General features: G+C 53.8%; 1 protein-coding gene across 11 annotated transcripts in view; it reads left to right on the top strand.

The window, feature by feature from the left end:
- The first annotated feature begins 1,306 nt into the window (after nt 1-1,306).
- Nucleotides 1,307-7,227, top strand: part of IL4R (interleukin 4 receptor) — a 39,960-nt gene continuing 34,039 nt past the window's right edge. For 8 of the 11 annotated variants that reach the window (XM_060078144.1, XM_060078140.1, XM_060078138.1 and 5 more), the window contains exons 1-2: nt 1,344-1,378; nt 4,788-6,282. The gene's annotated coding sequence lies outside the window, so the exon portion shown is untranslated. Of the gene's footprint in view, nt 1,379-4,547; nt 4,610-4,787; nt 6,283-7,227 lie in introns of those variants that run through there. The other 3 variants (XM_060078145.1, XM_060078141.1, XM_060078142.1) reach the window with 3 other exon arrangements.

The following is a 7,227-nucleotide window of genomic DNA, read 5'->3' as shown; positions in this document are numbered from 1 at the left end:
GTAAGCAGTGGGGTTAGTACACAGACGCAGAGGCAGTCGGTCTGGTGGAGGCGAGGGAAGAGTGAAGAATGACTTAAAGATGCAGAAAACAGGGTTGGAGCCCAGTTCAGGAGGCCAAGAGGGCAGACAGCCCAGGCCACACATTCCCAAAGTGAGACTTCCACTGTCTCCAGATAAAACTTGGCACAAACTCAGAGACACAAAGACGGGGCAAAAGAAGATTTCACATTTAGGAGGGGACCCCAGCACTATCTAGCCTGGGTCTGCACACCTCCTACCTGACCTTATTCCCCTCTTCCCTCCTCAGGCTCTCCAGCCAACCTGGCCTTCAGGCAATTCCTCCAACATGATAAATTGGTTCCCACCCCAGGGCCTTTGCACTTGCTGTTCTCACTTTCTAAACTAGTCTTGCCCCTATCCCCTTCAGGCTAGAAACTCAAATGTCTCCTCCTCGAGGACTCCTCCTGGAGGAGGTCTCTCTGTTTTACTCTCTTCTTGGTATCTCTTGTTACCTGAAATACTTTATTCATTTACTGTTTTTCCCTACCTTCTGGGCTCCAACAGGGCTTTTACAGTGTGCAGTGATTAGTGGTCCATGGAGCATGGGTTGGAATCCCACACCGGCTGCATGATTCTGAGCAAGTTTTCCCATCTGTGAACTGGGGGACAGTAGTATAGCCCCCTCACAGGGTAGTTGTCAGTTAATATATGCATGGCCTTAGAAAGGGGTCTGCCAGATGGTACTAACTGTTGATTGAAGAGTTGTTTTACTATCTACATTTTGATGGAGCCCGGCATATCGTAGGCGCTCAGAAAACATTTGCTAAAGAGAAGAACACACATCCGCAACCAGCAGAAGTTGGGCTGTCGGGAAGGGGAGCAGGATTAAAGATGCCCAGCCCCCCAACCCTTAACGGACCTGCCCCCTGTGCCTAGAGAGGCAGAGAGCGGCCTCAGCAGGACAGGCAGGAGCAGGGGCGGTGGGACCAGCTGGTGCCAAATCCGGAGGCTCCATCCGGAGCTGGGATTTTATTCTGAGAGCTAGGGGAAGCCCTGCGGAGTTCTCCCCTCTGGGGTGTGACCTCCAGCGGCCATGGGGCCCGGGCGCTGGGATCGCCTCCGGGAGAGATCGGCAGCCCCTCGGACTGCGGGGACGGAGGGGACCGGGACAGGGACGCAGCTGTGACCGTCGGCGCCTCTGCCGGGAGGGCGCCCAGGGAAACGCGGGGTGAGCGGGGCGGGGCGCAGGAAGCTGGGCGGGCCTGGCAGGGGGCCTAGGAAAGCCCCGCCCGCCGCAGCCAAGGCTGGGACGGCCGCTCGGGGTGTCTCCCACTTCCCGCTCCGGCGCTGGAGCGGCGACTGGACCCGGAGCGCGCAGGTAGGACCCGGGGCCCGCGCACGGGTGGGAGGCTGGGGGATCGGCCCGGGCACACGGCGGCGGTCCATAGAACGCTGGGCCGCCGCCGGGACGCCAGGTGGCGGGGACCCCGGGATTTCCCGATCCCCAGTGGGGATTGCTCACTTGCCGGCTCCTCTTCGCGCGAGGGGCAGCGGAGGCTCCGTCCATTCCGCCCAGCGCACCTGAAGCGGGGCTGGGGAGGCTAGTGCTGATGCTCAGACACCCACACGCCCCAAACTCGCCCCGTCCGCAACACGTCAGAGGGGCGGCCTCTTGGAGGGGCTTGGGAACGTCGTGAGCGTGGGGGGAGGCAGGGCTTGGGCCACCAACCTCCCCCGTCTTCTCTGGGCAGTCACCCCCCACCCCGCGCACAGGAAGTCGGTGAGGATTTGGATCGAGGAATCTGGTGAAACAAGGCCCTTTCGACCTCTGCTCTCCTTATTTGAATATTGGATGGGCCCAATAATAGCGATCATTTGCTGGGACTTATGTTGTACGGGCCTGCCCTGAGCACTGAAAGTATTCTGAGTTAAAGTTCAAAATAACCTTTCTGGTCGGTGCTTTGTGTTTATTGTGGCCATTTTGCAGATGAGAACTGCTGAGGCACAGGCAGCTTAAATGACTTGCCCAAGGTGACGCCCACAAAAAAAGTGCAGAGCAGGATTCCAACGCACTCATTCTGGCACCAGAGCCCACTGCCCTCCACATGTCAACATTTGTCAAACTACCCCATAAACAAATTCTCCAGGGGATTCACTTAAGGTGCAGCTTCTCAGGCTTTTTGGTGAGATTCCGATTCAGGAAACCCAGGAATCTAGATTCTTCTTCTCCTTCCTCTCCTTCTTCTTCTTCTCTTGAACAAAATCTATGTTTCTTATAATCAGGACAGTCTGGGGACCAGCAAACTTGGTGCCTGCTGCTGGGATTCACACGTCACCCACAGGCCAGCACTTACCCTTCTTGAATCCCAGCCTTTGCCCTCTGCAGCGAGGTATGACCCCCGCCCCCCTGCAACTCCTCCCCTGTGGGTGGCCTTTTAGGATCACCAGACATTTGCTGGGACAACAGTGCCTTTATTAAAATCCTTAAGTCCAGTGGGAAAACTGAGGCTCAGGTTTACTTTTGTCCAGGTGTCCCCCACAGTCAGGGGTTTCCAGAGTCCTACAAAGGCCACTTGAACTCAGCTAGCCCCACCATGAGAACAGATGAGGTTGCTGAGGTATAGAAAGGGGGTTGACCTACCCCAGCCATTCATTCACTCATTAGCACTCACTGGGCACTGCTTGAGTGCTGTTCAGGGCACTGGTGTTTGCCCTCAAGGAGCTCCCTCTCGGGGGGCAGTTGGGGAGAGCTATGAGGAAGAGAAGAAGCACAGGTAGGGGGTGATCAACATTCATGGGTCAATGGGACAGACTTCATGGAGCAGGGACCTCTGAGCCAGCCCTGGGAGAGGAGGAGAGGAGCTTGGTAGGTGCAGAATGAGAGGGAACAGTGGGAACAGCATGGATAAAGGCTAGGAGTTCGTTCAGGGAGCAGGGGAAAAGCCAGTAATGGATGGAAAGGTGGGGAGTGTTGTGAAAGGCCTTGAATGCCATGCCGAGGAGTGCAGGCCAGTGTATTTTACCTTTGCCTGAACCATAAGAATCACGATCCAGATTCCTGGGCCCCACCGTGGACCTCTGGAGCTAAATCTAGAGGGAGGCTGGGGGAAGGCCACAGGGAGGGAAAACCACTAACCAGTCACCCTGGTTACAACACGCCCAGTTACCAGCAGGCCTGGGATGACCTAAGGGTTTCCAAATTCTGGGCAGTGACTGAGTAACTGTGATGTGTTTTTTTGTTTTTGTTTTTTTTTTTTTTGGCTGTACGTGGGCCTCTCACTGTTGTGGCCTCTCCCATTGCAGAGCACAGGCTCCGGACGCACAGGCTCCGGACGCACAGGCTCAGCGGCCACGGCCCACGAGCCCAGCCGCTCCGCGGCATGTGGGATTCTCCCGGACCGGGGCACGAACCCGTGTCCCCTGCATCAGCAGGCGGATTCTCAACCACTGCGCCACCAGGGAAGCCCCTGTGATGTGTTTTGTACAGCAAAAGCCTAGGGTTACGGAAAGCCAAGGGAGGGGCAGGAATGCTGTCCCCGAAGGCATTCACAATTTCCTGCTGTTCAGATGCAGAAGAGGAGCTGAAATGAAGTATCAAGGAAATGAGAAGAGAGACCCTTTCCTGGACCCCCTTCTCTCTATCCCCCTACCCCCCTATCCCTACCCCCGGATTGAGGAGAGAGTTTGGGATCAAATGTCCACTGCCCTTGATGGCACCTGGGAGTGGGGCAGGGACAGAGGCCCCCTGGGTGCTTCGTTTCCTCACGTTTGTAAAATTGAGCTTCTATGAGTGCTAAAGGCATCATGTTTTATAAGCTCCTTAGCACAATTTCCAACACGACACATCCACAGTCAGTATCCATGTCTGTTGTTAGCTGTCAAGAAATATAGCTTGGAGGTTAAGAGCATGGACTCTGGAGCCAGATCGCACAGGTTCAAATGCTGGCTTTGCCACTTCTTATGGAGCCAAGTTCTCAAGACTTCAGTTTCCCCATTTGTGAAATTATAGTGTCTACTTTATACCATTTGTAGTGATGATGAACTGAATTCATAAGCGTCAAGCATACAGAACAGCACCCAGTGTAAAGTAAGCACTATATATTTGTTAAGTAAATAAATGAACCCCATTGGATGGCATTTAATCTGCCCATTTTGCAGGTGAGGAAACCAAGACTCAGAGATGTGTGTGGTGGCCTTGCCTAAGGTCGTACATCTAAGAGCACATCTAAGAGTGACAGATGGAGGGATTCAAACCTGCTTTCCTTCCCAACCTCTGTCCTTTCCCACTGTGCCACTTTGCTGGGGTGGCCAAGAGGGACATCTTCTGGAGCATTCCTCAGGACCGTGGAGACATGCCAGTCTTGTTTGACCAGATTTCCCTTGGCTCGGCTAGAAGAGAGGCTTGCCTAGATGTTGTACGAATTTGCCCTTGCAGGAATGTGGATGGGAGAACCCCAGTGGAGGCTCAGAGTCCTAGAGAGACCGGGGGACCCTGCATCTGATGGCCCGTAACCCCTGTTGCTTTGCTTCCAGCCAAGTCATTCTGCTTCTCTGAGCCTGAGGCAGAGAGGAGGTCACAGGCTTGAAGACAGGGGCCCCAGGTTCAAATGTGAGCTTGCTGTTCTTCCTATCTGTGGGATCTGGAGGAAGTTGCTTAACCTCTCTGAGCCTCAGTTTGCTTGTCAGTGAAATGGGTGTTTGGAGGGGAGAGGGGGCGGTATTCGTGAGATGATTTTTGGAGATACCTTGCCCACAGCTCCGTGATTGCTGTTTCTCTCCCCGATTAGGACAGAGTCACTTCTTCACCTCCAGCGCCTGGCTTCCTCATTCATTTCTTCTTCGGATATTTATTGGGCACTTGTGTGCCAGGCAAGGTGCCAGGTGCTACTGATAGAGCCCTGGACAAAGTCCTTGCTCCCCTGGAGTTCGACTTCTAGTTCTGAAAACAGGCAGTACACAAACAAACATACACAGATCTATACTCCTTATCTAACATTCGAAATCCACAAGCTCTGAAAACCGGAAGCGTTCTCATCACCCAAGTGGAAGCAAGACCTGACATGAACTAAACGCGAGGCTCTTTGGAGGCTTTATTTATTCTCCTTGGTGTGAAGGCTCGTGTGTCTTGCTGCAGAGATGTTCATGTGATTGATCACAGTGTGCTCCTGGGGCCCCGTTGGGGGCAGGGGTAGTTTTGATGGGTGGTATTTTATACAAGATGACCTTTCTCTAATCTGAGTAATTCTGAATTCGGAAACACACCTGGCCCCCAGGATCTCCCACAGGATGACAGGCACCTACAGTATCGTGTCACATAGTGACAGTGCTTGGAAGCAGTGTGGGGGTGGAGTCGGGGGAGTCTCTCTGAGGAGGGACATTTAGAAGGACAAGAAGCAGAGACCCTGGAGGAACGGGCCAGGTGGAGGGAACCAGAGAGGATGCTAGAAAAGGTCTCATCCGCCCGACTGGCCCCATTTCCGGGCCTGCTGCTTGCCCCCGCTCTGCATGCACAGTTCTGTCTAAATGCACACATCTTCGCCTTTCCAAGAAGTGGTGATGCCTCTGAGGTTTCGGGTTTGCCTCCGACTGACTCATTTTCATTCTTGGGGCCCCCTTGGGACTCCTCATCTTCTCGACGTCACTTAAGAAATCCAAGTCTTCACCAAAGCAGGCCTGGGAGCTGCGACTCACTGGGGATGCTCACCACCTGGGCTGGCATCTGAGTCCCCCCTCCCCCTCCCTCCAGAGAGAGAGGAAGGAGGTGGGTCCTGGTGAGGGGAAGAGAAGCTTGGCCCTCAAGGGTTTGGTGGAACAGCTTTCCTGAGAGGGAGGAGGTGTTCTAAGCAACAGGACTGTGAAGGGACTAACAGCCTCCGGCCTGCAGAGCCAGTTTGCAAAGCTAAAAGTGACAGGAACGCACATATCTTGAGTGCCAGCGTGGGGCTCGCTGCTTACACTCAACTCAGCAAGCGTGCTGGGGCTGGGGACACAGCAGTGACTGATGCAGCAACAAGGGCCCTCATGGAGCTGACCGTCTAGTGGTGGAGGTGACTTTTGAGCTAAGACCTGACATAGACATGTGGATATCTGGGGAAAGAGTGATCCCAGCAGAAGGAACAGCAAGTGCAAAGGCCCTGAGGTGTGTTTGACTCACAACAAGGAAGCTGATGTGGTTGGATGGAGTTGAAGCAAGTTGAAGAGGCCTGGGGAGAGAGGTCAGGAAGGCCAGTAGGAGCCAGAGACCTGCATTGTCTCACTCAACTTGTACAGTAACTATACGAGGTAGGAACTGCTCTTATCCAGATTTTACAGATGAAAAAAACAGGCACAGAAGCTTTAGTAACTTGTCCGGGGTCACATAGCTGTGAACCCGCCAGCTCCAGGGTCCTCAGTCTTTACCACTGTGTTTAAACACATCGTGGAAACTGTATTCAAGTGCTAAAGGCCCACCTGTCACCGTCCACTGTCGGTGCTCACCTCCCATTGATCTGCCCAGCAACCCTGTGCACGTGGTCAGGCCAGGACCGACATCACAGGTGATCCGATCATTGCCCAGATCATTTTATTTACAGATTATTTTACCGATGAGCATCGTCCCAGCATGGCAGACACCCTAAAGCAGAGGGGGAGTGGTGGGGCTGAGGGTCGTGGAGGCAGGTAGATGCGTGGGTGCCTCCCCATTTCCCTGGGGAGGAAACTGAGGCTCAGGGAAGAGACTTACCCGGTGATGCAACTTGGAAGGGGCAGAATCTGGATTCAAATCCAGGGCTGGAAGCCTATGCATTTAACTACTATTCTGAGCCATCCAGCCCAAGGAGCAGAGTTTAAAGAAGTAGGTTTCTAGGTTAGAAATAAGGGAGCACAGTCACCAAGAGCTGTTTTGGAGAACTGCGGAAGGCCTGAGGGTTTCCTGAAGCAGCCAAGAGAGTGTTTTGTCTTTTTAAAAGAGGAACTTCTCCAGAGAGGAGGGACGCCAGATCTCTGCGGGGGCAGCCCTCCAAGCCCACAGACCCTCAGCTTCCCAACAGTCTTGCTTCTGGGGAGTAGGCCTTCTAGAAACCAGATTCTACTGTTGGACAGCTCTAACTGGGAGAATATCTTTCCTGGGATTTAGCCAGATTAGCTTTCCAGGAACTTTTGCTTTCTGGCTTTGGTTCTACCCCTTGGAGGTAGTAAGCATCCTCTTCCATCCCAGCGCAGTGATTCTCTTATTCAGATGACACAGCC

Source organism: Mesoplodon densirostris, chromosome 16 (assembly GCF_025265405.1).
Source record: "Mesoplodon densirostris isolate mMesDen1 chromosome 16, mMesDen1 primary haplotype, whole genome shotgun sequence".
In the NCBI taxonomy this organism is placed as follows: domain Eukaryota; kingdom Metazoa; phylum Chordata; class Mammalia; order Artiodactyla; family Ziphiidae; genus Mesoplodon; species Mesoplodon densirostris.
The sequence above is the reverse complement of the archived record's forward strand: the minus strand, read 5'-3'. Positions and strand labels throughout refer to the sequence as shown.